Source organism: Periplaneta americana, chromosome 4 (assembly GCF_040183065.1).
Source record: "Periplaneta americana isolate PAMFEO1 chromosome 4, P.americana_PAMFEO1_priV1, whole genome shotgun sequence".
In the NCBI taxonomy this organism is placed as follows: Eukaryota; Metazoa; Arthropoda; class Insecta; order Blattodea; family Blattidae; genus Periplaneta; species Periplaneta americana.
Window position 1 is genome coordinate 137,575,893 of NC_091120.1, and position 19,986 is coordinate 137,595,878.

Genomic DNA, 19,986 nt, shown 5'->3' on the forward strand with positions numbered 1-19,986 from the left:
AAATAGAATTACTTTATTGCTTGCATTCAGGTAAGTACATTCTGATGTTGAAAAAATGTTTTACTATGCAGTTTTATTGTATTATATTTGGTAGCATATTAAATATAGACAAAAATATTAATCTTTAAAGGCTTATTTTGTAAATAATCTTATAAACCTTCTCCAATTGGTTTAGGAACCAAGATATTTCAGCATTTAAATATTTGTGATATATTCATATTTTGTCAAAATAAGTAGGCCTAGCCTATATATATTTTAGAAAATGTCTACTTATATTTTACCGATCTCTAGTTATTATATTTCATGCGTATAATTTTCATATTAGTTGATTCGTGGACACTCAATATGAACTAATCTTAGTTACTCCAGGAGAAATATTACTGTACACAGACGGATAGGCTGAAAGACTAGGTACATGCCCAAAACAGAATTTTGGATAAAGGAATACTGAAAAAGTATATTTCAGCGAAAATCTAGAAATATATTTTTTGTAGCATTGTAATACTTTCTCTTGGTACATACTGCACACCTATAAGGAGAAAGTAATGAAAGGTCCTTTATTACGTTTACATCTCAAATATTCTATGATAAGCGACTTGAAAGACATTGCATTATAAAATATCATCTAGTCTTTGTATCTCTTTTATATAGCCCATTACGCCGCACCCATTCTGATTTCATATCGGGTGGCGTTCCACAGAACACATCGTTTGACCTTATGTAATGAGACGCTAAGACCTTCTCTCATGAAGGAAGCTGGTTGCAGAATGCCAGGCAATTTATTTACATGTAAATCCTGTCTACTATTACTGATTATCAATACAGAATACTTGATGGCCTTTCATTCTACATTTCCCCTTTTGTCATCATCATATCGTCTTAAAAACCTGTTCCTATAGAAACGGTTCCGTAACTTCGACAGTAACACGATAGACAATTCACACAGCAATAATTGACGTTTCAAAGCAATGCATTTTATTAATAGATACGAATGGCTTCATGTTATCGATATTAATACACTTTTTAATGTCTCTGGTTCTTGCAACTCAGATGTGTGTCTGTCTCTAATGACCTGGTGGTGTGAATTGTATGCATGATACGATATATCAGTTGAATGTAGTTTATTACGATAATTTCTGTCATTAAAATGGATAGTGAAAACTCAAATCCTAAACTTAGGCTAATTGTTTTGAATATACAGAGTGTTCTAAATTGATGTATACACATTTTGAAACACTATTTCTCAGCAAAGAAATAACACAGAAATACGATTTTTGCGGTTTTGTATTCCTTAAGCCAGTTCATGTTCAAAATAGCCTCCTTCCGTCACAGTACACTCCCAATAACGACGTACAACAGAGCGACATACCAACTGGATTGTTGCTAATGGAATATCATTACAGCATATTCAATCTGAACTTTCAGTTCCTCCAGTGTTTGTGGTTTTCTGGCGTACACTGTGTCCTTTAGGGCTCCCCATAGGAGTGGTTAAATCCGAAGATCGAGGCGGGAACTCCGCAGCACTTGCTCTTCGTCCTATCCATCTCTGGGTAGTCCTCATTTAGTGCGTGGACAAGTCTTGGAATGTAAGGCTTCCATTTTTGAGCTCGCAAAATTCGATGAACACTGGATTTGCTGATACCAATCTCACGAGAACATTGCCTCATTCACTTCTTCGGGAATTGTGCAAAAACCTGCATGACTGCATCAACACTCTCGTTATCGGTGGAACTTCTCTTTCTTCCGCACCGCCCTTTCAAAACATCTTGCACCGTTGCGTCGACTTCAAACTTGTCTCAGATTCTTGTGATACTTAACCTTGTTGGGGTTGTGTTACAAATTCAACCCTCCAACATCGTTGAACCTCAACAACATTCCTATAACATTTCAGTATCCACTTACGTTCATCGAACGATAATTGCACCACCATGTTTGTTTATAAACAGATTAACATGTTCCCATGCATTCTACTGCCTTCTGAATCATCATCATCATCATCATCATCATCATCATCCTTCACGAATTAGGCCTCTGTAGACCTGTTTCGGCCCCATCTAGCAGTCTTCTTAACGGTCTTCCTGGTCGACGATGTCCTCTAGGTTTATATTGCATCATAATTTTTGGGATTCTTGAATTTTCCATTCTTCTTACATGATCTAGCCAATTGAATTTGTATCTGGTGATTTTTTCTTCTACTGACTCTACTTCTAATTGTTCTAAAATTTCTTCATTCCTTTTTCGGTCTAAAAGAGTATATCCTGCTGTTCTCCTGAAAAATTTCATTTCCGTTGCTTTGATTCTGTTCATGTCTTTTTTCTTTAATGTCCAAATCTCGCTTCCGTATAGAAGGGTGGGTAATGCTAGTGTATTATATATTTTTATTCTTGTAGAGTTTTGTACTAATTTAGCTTTTAATGTATTGTTTATTATTCCTAGAATTTGTGTAAATTTGGTAATTTTCTTGTTCACATCTTTTTCATTTTGATAAGATATTTCACAACCCAGATAATTGAAATTTTGCACTTGTTCGAGGCATTGGTTATTGTGTATTATCTTACTTCTCACTGGGTCTTGTCCTAAAAATGCCATTACTTTTGATTTTTGTGCTGAAATTTCCATCCCAAAATCTTTTAATATTTCATTTAATGTATACAATCCTCTTTGTAAATTATCCTCTGAATTGGAAATTATGACTTGATCATCGGCATAGAGTAAGGTATTTAATGTTAGAGCATTGGTTATTTTGATTCCTGATGTGTAGATTTGGTTCCATTTTAAAATAATTTCATTTATATAAATATTAAATAAAGTTGGTGATAGTGGACAACCTTGTCGAACTCCATTATTAACTAATTTTCTTTCGGATATACAGTTATTTATTTCTGAATCATGAACCGCAAAAATCGTATTTCTATCTCATTTCTTTGTTGTGAAATAGTATTTCAAAGAGTGTATACATCAATCTAGGACACTCTATACATCTTGGTTACACATTTTCAACACTTGTATCACTAAATATTTGTTAAATTTTATAATTATAAACAACTTTCCTGTGTCAATTGAAACTATTATGGCATTTTACTTTTGTTAACGACTAGTTTTGGCTGAATATCCGCCATCTTCAGATTTGTAGTGAGGTTCTACGCTTGTTTCCGGTTTCTTTTTGTTGGCCAAACACAACTACAGCAATATAAAAATAGGCTTGGAAATCCTGCATTTTTAACCGAAAAGCCAGGAACTAAAGACACTACAACAATACGAAATATATATATATACATATAAAAACACATGCACAACACATCCTGAACACACAACTAAATTTCAGTACGCACACACTATTTGACAAAACACTACGATCACAAACGCACCCTCATCAAGACACTAGCAAGAAGGAATCCGAAACAAGCTCAGGACGTCACTGGAAATCTAGTCTCTAGATCAGTGGTATTCAATCTATGGTACACGTACCGACAGGGGTGCGCGGTGTTGTCTCAAGGGGTACGCATTCCACTGATTACGTATGTAAAAATGCAGACACATTTATTTTATTATACTTGTTGATAATTATTGGATTACATTATAGTCTTAGTTTCTTTTGTAATATGAACTCTTCCTTTTCCTTGCCTGAATAACACTTTACGTAAACTATTATTATTATTATCATTATTATTATTATTATCAGGGACAGCTTTCGAAGAGGGGCTGCGGAGCTGCAGCACCCCCAGACATTTGTGGCTCTTGCCTCGTTTTATGTTGTGAAAAACATTTATTATACAGTCTCTATTTAGCGGCTCGAATTTTTAAAAAAATTTCGCTCTCAATGACATGCACGCAATCGTTAGTGAAGTCACTTCCTCCCCTGGTGCTGCCAGAGCGAAACCAGAGACAAGATTTTAGGGTGAAGCCACTTCCTCCCCTGGAGCTGCCAGTCTCGTGTCGGATGCTTTGCGCGTTAGTTTTAACCCTCCTCCCTGCTGCCTCTTGCCATGAATCGAGAGTTTCCAGGCGCTGCAAAATTTGCAGCAGTAAGTCAGTAGCGCGCAGGTCTACATTTTCTTTAATGTTGTGAGTATAACAAGTGCACCAATGTTTAATTCTGTACAATATTTACAGTCTATTCAGTTCAGTACCTTAACAATTCAGGAGAAATGTGAAATTAAATGCCCATCAGTTGAATCTCATAATGGAAAGAGCCGCTAAACAAAATACAAAGGCTCGCATATTTTTTTATAATTTATCCAGTATCCATGCTCTCGTCTCTCTATCTGCACTCAGTCTGTATTAGATTAATGTGTTTCAAAGACAATTCCATCAGCTGGAGCAACAAGATGGATTTAAAATATGAACAGTAAATGTTGTTCATGAGAAGAAGGAGCCATTGCTAGAATGTTTTCAAACCATAATGGAATCTGAAACATCTAACATCACAATAAATGAGGCAAGCGCCCTGGTGCGTAACCTTGAAGATCCTAAATTCAATTTCTGGCTCAGTTTTTTTCATTTATTGATGTATCATGTAGATATATTATACAACCAAATACAACATCGCCAGTTAGATATTTCTAAGGTTCAAATCTGCATATAAAAATGTAATTATGGTTTATTTAACGGCACTCGCAACTGCAGGGGTTATATCAGCGTCGCCAGTGTGCCGGAATTTTGTCCGCAGGATTCTTTTAAATGCCAGTAAATCTACTGACATGGGCCTGTCTCATTTAAACACAACTTACAAGATAAGGCGCATGGAACTAATCTTTAAATAAAGTAAGTTGCTTGGTTTATTTTTGTATGCAGCCCCCCTTAATTCAATACCCACGAGCCGCCACTGATTATTATTATTGTCATTATCATTATTATTATTATTACTTATTTACTTACAAATGGCTTTTAAGGAACCCGCAAGTTCATTGCCGCCCTTACATAAGCCCGCCATCGGTCCCTATCCTGTGCAAGATTAATCCAGTCTCTATCATCATATCCCACCTCCCTCAAATTCATTTTAATATTATCCTCTCATCTACGTCTCGGCCTCCCCAAAGATCTTTTTCCCTCAGATCTCCCAACCAACATTCTACAATATATTATGCATTTCTGGATTCGTCCATACGTGCTACATGCCATGCCCATCTCAAACGTCTGGATTTAATGTTCCTAATTATGTCAGGTGAAGAATACAATGCTTGCAGTTCTGCGTTATTAATAATAATAATAATAATAATAATAATAATAATAGTAATTTATTTTTAGTACATCAATCATAGTCTTTTGTTAATTATTATGTAATAATTACAATGCAGTTTGGAGTTACAAACATATTTTGGGTGTACGCTAGCAATATATATATATATATATATATACTGTATATACCACTGCTCTAGATCAGTGATTCCCAACAGCAGGCCGTGGTCACATGTGGCCTGTCAAAGGTTTAGTTTTGGTCCGCAGAACGAACATTAGTAAACAAAAAATAGAAGCCTAATCAGATAATGTTATGTGAAATAAGATTGTTTCGAAAAATCGTCAAATAATTCTAACAACTGTATCTCCGTACCTGTTGAAAATTTAGCACACTTGTATATGGATTTTTTTTACTCAGAATAGTCCAAAGTACCATTACTATTTCTGTTGAATTGCACCGTACGTACAGATCTCATTACTGAGTGGAAAAATAGGTATAGGAAATATGAGTATATTCAACTCAATTGTAAGAACTGAACATTATATTTATAGTGGTTAGGCCTACTTGTATATGTAATACATTAAAAACATTTTATTTCTCCTTATTTATCGTCTAAATAATAATATTTTGGAGCCAGAATTAAAATATTCAAAAACTTTAATTGAAATATCATCATAGATCTGGAAAAATTCACAGGACAAGTGCAAATTACTTCTGCTAATAAGTACTGCTAATAAGAAAGAACACTGCTCTACAGTAATGGTGAAGACGATGATTTATAAACTAATTCATTGGCGGTGATTAACGATGACAGAAGTGATGACTCATATTAGGATAAACTCGGATAATTTCGTGACACGGCCAATTTTATGATATTTTTAATTAAATTTATCCTGAATTTATATCAGTGACAAATGTAATTCTGATGGCATCCATGAAAATGGGATAAAATGTATTATAACATAAGGTACCTGGGGGTATTAAGGCCCAGCATGTTATAAGACCCACTACCTAATTTTGCCATTAGTTAGGCTATACACTTTTGCAAAAGACAGCAACAGCTCTTAAGACCTATTTCTTCTTGCATTCGAGTGAGATATAAAGAAATTAAATTCTCGTTCTTGTTTGTAGCTGATTGGTGGCAACAAGTTTTGTGTGATTATTTCTGGTTTCATTGTAAAATTTTACAAAATTTAAGTTGATATTTAATCGTTTTACTGTGTATTATTAATATAACATTAAATGCACGTTATTGTGTAAACATTAAGAAGTTTGGGGCTACCGTGAAACTTTCGCTAATGAGCATATGAACATTCCATAAATTAAAATTGGCGCGAAGTAACAGAGCAAGAAATAAGGCCCATAAAATAAATACAGGGAAGCGCCGTGAATTATAAAGTTCAAACTCTGAAGCACAATAATTGTAATTTTATTCTTCATATTATAGTTGTAATTCCCTGGTAGAGGGGCAGAGAAGGCCTGATGGCCTTATCTGTACCAGGTCAAATAAATAAATACTAATACTAATCTTTTTTGCAAAAAATGAAACAAACGAAAGACTGACAATTCCTAATGCAGAAAGAACATTGGATGAACCATCAACAGGATTTGTAAACATCCAGGGGACGCGGATGTGTTCTGTCTGCGAAGAGAATTGCTGTAGACATACATGTGTGTGTCTCTTGTGAATGTTGGCTGCACGATGAATGTGTAGGTCTCACTGAGGAAAAAACTGAAGACTTTGTATGCCCAAATTGTGTTCAATATTTATATTCTTTATTGTGGGCCTTATTATCTGTCACAGCAGGATATAAGGTCCAGTGACATGATGTCAATTTTCATTTCTCATAGCATTTATGTGTCTGTTTGAATATTTATTTTAAGTAAAATATTATAGGATAACTATAAAAGCATGCTGTTTCATTATTTAGGAATTGCTAAACGTCTCCATTTCAGAGAAAAAACGTTTATTCCTTAGGTGGGCCTTATTACCCCGGCTACCTTAGATTTTGTTCACTGCGCTCTTGCAGTAAAGAGAGCGAATTTTTTGGAAACTATTTGAAGAGTTGTGAGAACTATAGCTTGAATTTATGAGTGACTACACCATCCGATTTCCTTTGTTAAAAGAAGAGTTTTTTCTGTGTTTTGTGCTTTATAATTGTTTTCAATGGTAAGTAGTGACATTGTATACTTCTTGGTGAAAAATATAAACTTATCAATGCATTGATTATGTAACACAGCCTTATCTTGGGAGATTATTTTCTTAGTGTTTTCATCATGCCACGAGGCCATTTTTTCTCTTTAATTTTTTTCTATAGTATAACATCATTCTCTGGTGGAAGAAATATCAAATTTATTAAACGTAAAATATTTGTGTTTGTATTCATAGCATCTTTGTGCACGTTGTGCAAGTTGTAGATAACAGATAATCGCAGGGTCAAATGTGAAAAGAAATGCAATATAAGTGATATGAAAGAGATAATTGTGTCTAAAACAAAGGAAAACTGCAGCAAAGAAACCTTTTTTTTTTTTTTGGCATGTTCGACGAGGGCCAGGAAGGGACCAAAGTAGCAGTCAAGAAGAATGATATTTCCAGTCTCTTAACCCTAGCAATACCAACCCATAATCTGTAACGTGCATTGCCTCTCAGGCCCACAAATATAATATTTATTTTATTTTTTCTAATTATGCCATTTTATTTTTTATTCATTAATTAAGACTTAAATGTTATTTATTTGCTGTAATTCAAGAAACATTAGCCTACATACACGACTCAGTATTCATATCATAATACATTATGAGGACTAGGAAGTAATAGTTACGAAAAAGCTCATTGAGGCTTTGAAATAATTTCCTCAGTGGTGCAATCTTGTCATTCTGGCGGCGTAATTCCCTTTTGTTCTTGTCGTTAAATCTAAGAACTCTTGTTAATGCAAAGAACCGAGTTCGACTCATTGCTCCGTAATAGATTTGTCGACCTTGCAGGAAAGACCACAGCTCTTGGATTGGTACAGCCGTGTCGTGGTTTGTGCCATTACCAACAACAAACCTATGTAGCAAAACAACTGTGTGCTGTACCTCACTGAAGTAGACTTTTATCAGATTCATGATATGTGGTGTAAGAAACAACTGTAGGCCTACTGTTTCCGTCATAGAATTTACTTTCCCCTGTCTACGTACAATATTCTGCACAATGCAAATCTAGCTTTCAGGTGAAGCTGAGTTGAATAATTTTCAGGGAAAAATTGTTCCGGGGGACGGGTATCGAATCCGAGACCTTTGGCTAAGCGCACCAACGCTCTATCGACTGAGCTACCCAGGACAGTTCGTCAGCCCACTTTGAGGTATGTGAATATAAAGGGGAAAAATTGAGTCCGTATCTGGTAGAGTTCCTGGGTAGCTCAGTCGGTAGAGCATTGGTGAGCTTAGCCAAAGGTCCCAGGTTCGATATCCGGCCCCGGAACAATTTATTCCTTGAAATTATTCAAATATTCTGCACAGTTGGCGTGAGGATCGTGTTGGAGGTTGTGTAACATATACACGTCTAGATTTTGATGTATAGAATTCTCCGCTGACACATTGTGTTTATCCTCATTTCCAACTTCAGAATCAGACAATCCAACATCTTCGATGTTGTCCTCAACTTCACTCGTTTCTGTATCTGATTCGCCTAAGACAGTGGTCGTTAGCACTCGCTGAAATGGGTAATAGGTAAGGAGTGCATCGGAATATCCGCGGGTAAGAGGCGCTAGCCCGAGGGTGCACTGTGCTAATGATCGCTGGTTTAAGACATTATTGACTATCTTCTCCATGAAGGTTTCATTGCACACGCCGACATAACTATCTGACTATGTCTATGAACAGAAAAAATGAAAAAGACAAGTTCTCATGACAAGCAGGAAATTGTAATAAAAACCCGGCAGCTGTTAATATCATTGTTGAAGAGAAATATCTATTTCAAACGTTCAAACAATAAAATTATTGAAAATAAAATATAAATAAAACAACCTGAATTTTCCGATCCTTTCTTTTACCAACGGGAGGCCTCCAAGGCCCATAACAAGTTTGCAATTTTTTATTATTATTTTTTATGAAAATAATTTTAAAATATTTCACAGTTTGTCAGTTTACGGTCCAACTGACACTATTTTATTTTAATTTGATTCCAAATACTTAATGAGTTAATAATGAAAAACTAAACCTGTGGACCTTAGAGACCTCACCCCGTTGGTATTGCTAGGGTTAAGTGAGTTAAAAGAGGTAGACAACAAAAGAGCATCATCTTCAGGAGCCAAACAAAGAATATCTGTGCTTAAAGAGAAGCCGAGTAATAAGTCTAATGATTTTTGTGTGAATCTTGCTCAGGAAATTTCGAGGACGACAAGCCTTTCAAAATACAGAAATAATTTTAATTGTTTGAGTTGTAGGTATGAATCTGACTGTGGAATTTAAAATTTGACTGCATATACCTAAATATTTTGAATTAAAGGACTATCACGAAAATACCCTTGTACTATTACGATATTGTACCAATCCTTCTAAAGTGCTACTTTTTATTATTTTTTTTGTTTATTTGTACTGCTTGTTTGTAATTTTATTATTGTATAAATTTATTTCAGGTAAAAATGCTGGCATGTAATTTCCTGAAACCTAATACTGTACGTACATTAAAAATACTATTTTTTTAATCTGAACCTTATTTATGCACTAAATCCTTAGTATCACGAAATTTGCCGAGTCTGCCCTCCAGTTTGAATAATGACGATGATGACAGTAATGATTTTGGCGGTAGGCAAAAATTATTCTTGGTTTTCTTCAGGATAAAATCCCGGAAATTGTGTTCCAAGTAGGCCCAAGTTTGTGTATATGGTTGAAATAGACCTAATGCTGCAGTGAAAGATGTTCTTCGTTATTGTAGACTGAACATGTAATGATCCTAACTTCCTCTACCTTACCCTTATTTATTTCGGTACAGAAATATCCAGGAAGGACAGAAGAAACAGGTCTCAATTAAAATCAATGAAACGAAACCCGACATGGCTGAATGGTTATAAAGTTTATTTTTCACACAACTTTAGTACGTATTTATTAGGCAACTACAACATTGTGGGAAAAGTAGAAAAGTTGTTTGACAGTTATTATCAAGTACATTTCCGCGGTCAGGGGCTGTTATTTCTTATTGACTCCATGCCAAAAAGTTATTATGAATAACTCAAACCCTGATATCGAGAAAACAGAAACATGTAATCCCTCACCATTCACTATGACAAACAACGTGCTTCTGCACAGCGGTGCTTTAACAAACATCTTGGCTTAACTCTATTACTCAGTGACGATTCCTCCATGAAGGATATGAGGATGATCCTACAGTTTAATTTCGTGCCTCTGAGGATAGAAAACATTTTAATTACAGATTTTGATTTTTAATGCGTCCCGACGTAATAATTTTCTTCAAACTTCCACTTTCTGTCGTGTGTTGTCGCCACTGCACATCTCAGATCTTAGAAATACTTTCCGAGGAACCATCCAAATATCTTACACCAAACGGTTCTTTTCTAGCAGTGAAGTTTTGACAGGGGAGGGTGCGGAGGGCAGGATATGGCTTAACTTTAACCGCGTTTGAGGATGTGACCGTATATCCTAATACTACGACCCTTCTTTGTGGGTGGTGGAGACCTTGTCAGAGACTACAGTACGAATTTTCAAGTACCCTTGCAGCCTCCTTAAATGCAGTTCATTGGTCATTTTAAAAGATCAGAATAAACGGAATAATAAATAATTAAAAATGATATAGTATAAAAAAATAAAATGAATAAAAACCAAAATTACATGAAAATAAATAAAAAAAACTATAAGAAAACAAAAGAATTAAAAGGAGTTTCAGATGACAGGACTGCAGAAAGAATATCTGAAGTTATCTTTGATCATTTAGAAGAATTTAACTGTAGCAAGAAATGAATTGCGTATACTCTATTATTATTATTATTATTATTATTATTATTATTATTATTATTATTATTATTAAATTCTGTCTTGGTCATCAGTCATTAATCTCATATCCTGCATATAAAAATATCAAGAGTCACCATTGTTATGAATACCCGACAGCTAGCTAAATAAAGTAAGAGATTCACCTCTTTGCATGTTGTGAGTGCTTACAAGAATGATAATAAATCTGTAACAAAGAGAATAGACTTATTAAAACTGAACTAAGGACCATAGCACTATAGCCACACCAAGGGCTGAGGCAGAATCATCTATTGTCAGTGTATTTCGAATTGACAGATCAAGGTCACGTACAAACGTACAAACCACGCACGAGTCACTGAACTGAAAACTGTGAACTGAAGCACTGGTAATGACGGCTCAGTTTTTTGGTTGAGAATGGTCCAAGAATGGAGTAATCACGAGGGGCAGATGGAATCCAATGCTGGACCTTGATCCGCCAGTTAGAAATGCACTGACAATAGTAATCAACTGTGTAACTACCAAAAGGGGTAGAGGTGCTGCAAGATTCGTCCTGCGATTTTCCACAGGTGTCATTAATCGAATTTTCTTTAACCGGAGTTAACCACCTATTTTGGCTTCCCAATTTTTCTGATCAAAAGTCTGGATGGACCCCATTTCTTGGGTAGCCAGGATCAGACCCAATGAACAGAAAATCCTGGAGAAAGTCGTAGATCTACTACGACTTATATTTATGACCAATCAGCGGACATGACAAGTCGTCATGTCCCTTGGCGTACAGAAGGGGTGTAACAATAAGTTGAATAACTTCCCTACGACTCACGTACACTTAACATTCGGTATTGGGACCGAAAATCCGCTGTCTGATTAGCCTATGACTTACATTATTCTCGCTACAACTCGGATACGAATTTCTATATGGAAATGGAAAATTAACAGCCATCACAAAATATATTAATTTCTCCTGTTGTGTATGCTGTGCTTTCTCTCAACTACTGTACTTGCAAAATGATGCTCATAACTCTAGGAACTGCATTTCTTCTGTCTTCTTTTGGTCATGTTATTTGTGTTATTTTACTACTCTTCCTTGATTCCTTTATTTGTTTTTCCTTTTTCTGTTTCTTCTATACCTTCATGTTTTCTTATTCTGTAAGTTTTCTTTTAATATATTGTCGTCTACTTCATTTTCTCTAGATGAGAAGCAGAAGTGAAGGAATAATAATGAAATAATAATAATAATAATAATAATAATAATAATAATAATAATAATAATAATAATAATAATAATAATAATAATAATTTAATTTATCCGGCAAAGTTAAGGCCGTTTAGATAAAAGTGACGTGTATAAAAATTACTTATGAATTAAACAGTAAAATACTATGAACTATTAATTAAACAATGAAATACAAACTGTGTGGCAGAATTAAATTAAAATACATAGAATGTTAACATATTTCAAATAATGTTAGATAAATAAAAAAGATAAAAAAAAGTAAAGGTATCCCCGCCACATGCCATGAAGGCACTTGGGGGGCATGGAGGTAGAGCCCCATGCTTTCCATGACCTCGGCACTAGAATGAGATGGTGTGGTAGGCACTACGCTCTAACCGCCTTTTACCCCCGGGGAAGACCCGATACTCAATTTTATAGGAGGCTGAGTCAGATAAATAAAACAATTCAAAAAAGGAAAATGAAAACTGAGGAAGAAGAAGAAAAAGGAGAAGAAATCAGAAAATAATTAATAGGAACGAAAAAAACCAACAATGTACGAACAAGAAGAAAAAGTGAAGAAGACGAGGAATAATAAAAGAAGAGATTAAACAGAACAAACAAGAAAAAGAGAAAAAAGTGAAGAATAAAGGACGACGAATGTTAAGAACAAGAAGTGTAAGATTATTGAAGGAAATGACACTGGCAATTTAAAGACGAAGAATACTTGTACAGATATGTGCTATAAGGCAAAAGCGATATAAAACACATAGCAAGTCCTTGAGTTTAAAATGAAGAAGTCGGAGGTGGAAAACAAGTAGCAGAGAGATGGGATCCTTAGAGCAGATAACTGGAAGTGATAAAATCAGAAGCAAACACATGAAGATTCACTCTCACGCGCTCCGGAACTGGACCTTGATACAAATCTACTGACTTGCACCCAGATTACAGATAACCCAGACAATTATTCAAACATAACCTCTAGAGAAACACATATAATGCCAGAGTTCGAGGAAACTGTAACAAATTGGTAATTCGAGCTTGCAACTTATTTTATAGACTACAAAGGTTATTCACTGGCAGATCTTTGCGTGTTGTAGCCATACATTTTCCTGCAGTGTTCCAGGAATTACTGAAATCGAAAAATACGAGCTTTAAATTGTATGAAACAGTGCTTACAGTATTACTGAACAACTTAAGAACAGGAAAGAAGATAAATTGCCATTTTTAACTTACACGAGTACTTCTCTCATTATACAAAGTAGGCCTACAGGAAAAGTATTACATACAGACTGCCCGACAAGTCCCCTTATCCCTTTGTTATATTTCGCTACATGTGTATAAACTGAAAGTTGATCATAGCATAGTACAGTGGAGTATTTACATGAACAAATTATGTATCCAGTGGATCTGTATGGTGCACCATCGTGCTCAACACAGAGATTTATGCGACTCCATGTCCTTCTTGACACGGTGCGGAGTATCTCAGGAGTTGTTTCCAAAGGCTTTCTCCACACTTTCGCGCAATTAATTTTTCCTGTACCGATGTTGAGAGACACAAGACTTGATTATTTCCTACAATGAGTTGTCTGGTGTCGTAAGGTCCGGGCTTCGTGGGGGCCATTTCAATGGGGCCGGAGATATTACTGAACCACCCCAATCCAGCGGCCTGGAAATTGTTCACCAGGAAATTCACGCACCTGAATAGTAAAGCGGGCTGGAGCCCCGTCCTGCTGTAACCACCAGCTGAAGTATTAACCACTTTCGCAGCATGTGCAAATAAGAATGTCCATTCACGTATCCTTAAAAAAAAAAAAAAAAGGATCTGAACAGATATTGTGATGTCATCCCGCCCATATTAAGACATGAGGCGGGTTCCTTTCCAACTCTTGCACAAATTCCTTAGACCAGAAAACCATATTCTCCTGTGAGAACTACGATAATATTTTGCGAGACAGAGAACTTCGAAATTGTGCCAACAAAGCACACCAGGCTGCAACGCGCTGCTCCATGTCGCTGTAAAATAATTCATTCACAATAGTCAGTCTAAATGCTTTCATACCCAAATCTTTTTTCATGTGGTCACGCATTGTTGAACGCGCTACATGAATTTCAGCTGCTCTTTTGCGAATCGATTGAGCGACGGCGACACACGTTTCCTGTCGCGTCTTCTTACGTCCAATATGCGGCCTGTCTTTGACGCTGCCTGAAGCAAATGCACGTTTCTCCCAATCAAGCAGGATTGCTTTACGAGGTGGGTCCTTGCCAAAGCGATCTCTAAATGCATTCATTATCTATGTCATTCTTTGGCCTGAGTGTTGTCGTTATGCACTCACACATTCGGGCCTTTCGTGTCATCCGGATCGCCTTTTATTTAATTGCATAGTGTACGTATACAGGATGTTTCCGGGCTAGTGTTACAAACTTTCAGGGATGATGGCGAAGGTCACATGTATCAATTTGAGATAAAGAACCCTGGCCCGGAAATGACAGAGTCGAAAGTTACAAGCAAAAATAGTTGTGTGGAAATGAAATAATTTTATTCCTCTGTAGGCTACACCTTGTTTATGTGTATTTATCTATACATCTTACACATACTGTATTCATCTGACGTTGTTTACGTTGTCTACTTACAGTATTCCATTCAGTGCGCTGTCTGAGGGATGGGGACAGGAAACTACACTAAAGCAATGCAGATAGCGTAATGTGTAACGGACATGGTCGGTCCTAATATGCACGTCTGTAGACAGCAGTGTCTGTGTACAAGTTGCAGTGTCCAGTCGATCAGTCCTAGTGAAATGGAGGAGTACACGAGAGCGGAATATGCAGACATAATTTTCGAATACGGATGAGCCAATGGGAACAGTAGACAAGCTCACAGATTGTATCGGGCAAGTACCCACGTAGGAGACATGCGGCTCATAACATCTTTCCACGGCTGTTCCAAAGGTTAAGGGAAGGAGGGCACGTGGTGCCAAATTACAATTCCATTTCCACACAACTATTTTTTGTAACACCAGCCCGGAAACCCTGTATACATTACTGGACAATATCAAAGTTTATAAAAGTCAATTATGTAATTATATACTGTACTTTATTATGAATAAAACCTCGTTCATTATGTATATGTGAGTGACGTATTTCTACATTACTGGATCCGACTTTCTCTCTTTAAGATTATAGGGCCAAAAATGACATAGCGCTCTCACCCTCCGTAGACCCCATTATCTGGATTTTTGATTATCCGGACTGCTCGCGGCCCGTATAGTCCGGATAATCGGGACTCTACTGTATCATGAATCAATCTCAAAAATATTTCTGCAGTGTAATAATTACTTTAATTTTTGTTTGTGTGTTTTATTGTCACACCTCTCTACCCTAAACACTCAGAAAACAATTTGGCGGCCTAGGATAATATAAGTGTGAAAGTCCTCCGCTTCTTCTTGAGCCTCTGTAACATCATAGATGTTTTGGTCTTTTCTTTGAATCAATACTAGACTCTCGTACATGGCTCACCCTCCTTGAACGCGTAGTTATCACGATGCAGGGACACCACAGAAATGACACAGAACGAGAACAAAACAAGGGACAAATAAACAGTGTTATAGACTGGAAATGAAACTCCTTCCACGCAGGGATTCAAACAATGGAGCGCTTTGTTGGTAAGCCGTTTGTGTTTTCTTTATGGTCTGTAGTCTTATAGAGTTTATAAATGTAACAGTTGCAAGTCAATCCTTCATTGTATTGTATGTAATCAATCATTGTCACCATCATTAAGCTTTGGAGAATATTGACCACTGCTGTTCTATAAAATTCATCTTTCAGTTTCTTCATTGATCAGATCTATTTTCTTCTTACATTTTGAGTACACTGTATTTCATTACTAATTTTGGCAATTTTATTAGGATATTTGGTTTGCATATTCAATACATTTCGCTTTGTATGTATGATTGTATGTATGTATGTATGTATGTATGTATGTATGTACGTACGTACGTATGTATGTACGTATGTATGTATGAATGCATGTATGTACGTATGCATGCATGTATGTACGTATGTATGTATGTATCCAATGCCTACCCACTTCACTTTACGTGATTCGGGTTCCGCATATTATGGATAGATGGCAGGACTGTGATCCATTTTTCTAGTTGCACACCACTTCGGCGAATCACGCTGTACATGATGTGTATTTCTGGTGTGTTATATCTTGTTCTAGGGTGAGTGTAGGTGTAAGTGTTCGTGAAAGTGTAATGTATGGAATGAGGTGATGATGATGAGGCAGGGAGAAGGGAATACCCGGTGCCGGCACGTGGCCTACTTCTGTCGAATAGCACCAAGGGGGCCTCCAGGCTTAACGTCACCGTCCGACGAATCACTGTCAACAGTGACATATGCCTTCTCTTCATATGCACTGCGGAGAGATTTGGGATTTAATCCAGGCGTATTGGTGCATAATCTAGTGATTAGAATTTGTGCACCGCCATCTCTCCTAGTCCTGAGGTAGAAATTTTACCACAGAGCTGATTCGGCGGACTTTCGCTTGTATGTTAAATTCCACTATTAAAGGTAAATGAATTTTCTTTGTTTTACAGGATTACAAACACCAATACAGAAAACTAACATTAAGGACAATTTCAAATATTAAAATAGAGTTTCTGCTTGCGATTAGAAAACACAAGAAAAACAGGGAAATAAGCGAAAACTAATGTGAAGGAGAAGTGTGAAAATGCTACAGACTATTCAAATCCAATTTCTTAGGCTACACACGAAGAAATATTTATTTTGGAGGAACTAATGCGGAAATTATAGTGTTAAAGCTTAAAGCTAACAATACTGATAATAAAAGTGTTGTGAGGGAGACTTTAAGGAAGTTATTTGGTGCCTCATTTCTTTCATTCCACTATTGCTCTATAATGGCCGTACCATCGTCTCATTGTCTCTAACTAGTCCTTGTAGTTTAAAAAAGGACGTAAAACAAAAATTATAGTTGCTTTTGTCCTTCTTTTGTCTCATTACAATTTCTGAATATAAATGAAGGTTGATAAACATCACACACCTTGAACTTTCCAATAATTGTGCCTAAATTTGTAATAAGAAACGTCTTCAAATATCATTATAACCTACACGTGTTTGAAGTCTTAGAAACGGATTCATTTCATATAATGTCAATGCTGGGATATGCAAGGAGCCCGGAGGGAAAGGTTTCGCTACCATATGGAGATTTCAATAGTGGAACAAGCGAGTAACCTTTATAGAAGACCTCAACATTAAAAACATCTAATGAAATTCTATCCATTCGGATGTAAAATCATGTAACACCCAGAACAAAAGTAACTCACTCCCTTCACGAGAAAATTTGACAAATGACAGTTGAACAAAAGAGATTATTCTTTAAATGCGAGTTTCTCTTTTTTATTCTGTGCCTAAACGACAAGGATTCACTTAATATGCAATGAATTGTGACAGTAACGGAGAAAGGAACATAAAAGACTCGACACAAATGGTGTCATGGTGCCTATAAGGATTACAATAGAGTAGTACTTCAGCTAACCATCTGTTGTTGCGGAACAAATTATTTGCGCTGTGCAACAAAATGCTTGTATACAAATAATGCAGAATTCTTACAATTCGTAAAGGTGCAATAGTTTGAATTTTTTTCATTATGGAAATAATCACAAATAAAAGGCCGCCTGCTTGGCATCCTGTAAATCAGGAGATCCCAGGTTCGATTTGAGTTATGCCAAATAAATAATTCAGGAATATACATAATGTTTGGAACGAGGTCCACTCAGCCCCTTGATTGGGAAATCGGACACCTACGATAGTTGGCTAACTCCGGCCAAAGAAAAAAGCCTAGTTAGGACTTAAAACAACTGAGGAGATTCGCGTCATATACGCCCTTGTGTAGCCTATACGACGAACACTTTATTTTCACGAAAGAAAATCGTAAAACAAGAACGAAAATTTATGGCGAGAAAATCTTCTTAAATTAATGGGGGAGAAAAAATAAAAAAAAATAAAAGAAAATGAAAAACATAAAATAATAATAATAATAATAATAATAATAATAATAATAATAACAATAATAATAATAATAATAATAATAATAATAAACCGTGACGCGAACAGCCTAAGAAGAATCGAGGCCGACCAGTCTGCAGCTGGCCTCACTTCCACAAGTCTCAGCAGAGGTGAACGATCACCCAACAGAGGTATTGTGTGGTCAGCACGATGACCCCCAGTCATTATAACTGGTTTTCCAACCGGATTTCGCTATATATCTTAGCTCCGCAAATTCATTACCATTCTGGGTGGACACCGGTCCCATACATTACGTGAGAAAATTCCTTCCCGTGGGGACTAACATTAGTGCGCATTCCGTAACGCGAGTCATGGGCATGATGCCTCAGACCACGGCGCAACGCATACATACAGGGTGGTAGTCAAATAGCCTAACCTTGCAGATTTTCAGAGCGTGTGTGAAACAAAAAGAGTGTATTATCATATAAATGTAAAATCCATACTTTTCTCCCAAATGTTTAACACCCTCTTATTCGGTAACTATTGCGAGTAGAATCGCGATTTTCTCCATATCGATAGAAACTCTAATAAGTAATAATTTTTATACCAAATACTTACTGGCTTTTTAAGGAATTCGCAGGTTCATTTCCGCCCTCACATAAGCCCGCCATCGGTCCCTATCCTGTGCAAGACTAATCCAGTGTCTACCATCATATCCCATTAAATCCATTTTAACATTGTCTTCCCATTTACGTCTCGGCCTCCCCAAAGATCTTTTTCCTTCCAGCCACCCAACTAACACTCTGTATGCATTTCTGGATTCGCCCATACGTGTTACATGCCCTGCCCATCTCAAACGTCTAGATTTAATGTTCCTAATTATGCCAGGTGAAGAATACAATGCGTGCAGTTCTGCGTTGTGTAACTTTCTCCATTCTCCCGTAACTTCATCCCTCTTAGCTCCAAATATTTTCCTAAGCACCTTATTCTCAAATACCCTTAACCTATTTTCTTTTCTCAAAGTGAGAGTCCAAGTTTCACAAGCATAAAGAACAACCGGTAATATAACTGTTTTATAAATTCTAACTTTCAGATTTACTGTATATACCATAGGCCTATAGGTGGAAAATCCATAGTTTTCTCAGATTTTTTTTTCAAATGTTTAACATCCTCTTATGCGACAATTATTGCGAATAGAATCGTGATTTTTGTTCATATCGATAGAAAATGTAAAAAGAATCATTTATATCTCTGGCGCATTTCAATAGTATGAACGTTTTTCGTGTAAATTTAATGTAAAAACCACTTATTAGAAACCACTGTACGATACGACCAGGACCAGCTTGCAACATTGTAGCCAGAAAGGAAGCTGGGAGGCAGTTACATCTGTATTACGAGAAGAAAGAGGGATGTGTTAGCGGCGATGTTGCTGAAACTTCCAACTAAGTTTTCTAATTAACCGTGCATTTAATCACAAAACGTAATATAGATTCCCTATTCATTTAAGTGTACTCTATCGTCCCTTTAGATCTGCAGGGTTATTTCCACTTATACGTTATGCATTTATTTAACAACACGTAAGTTATAAAACACGTCCATC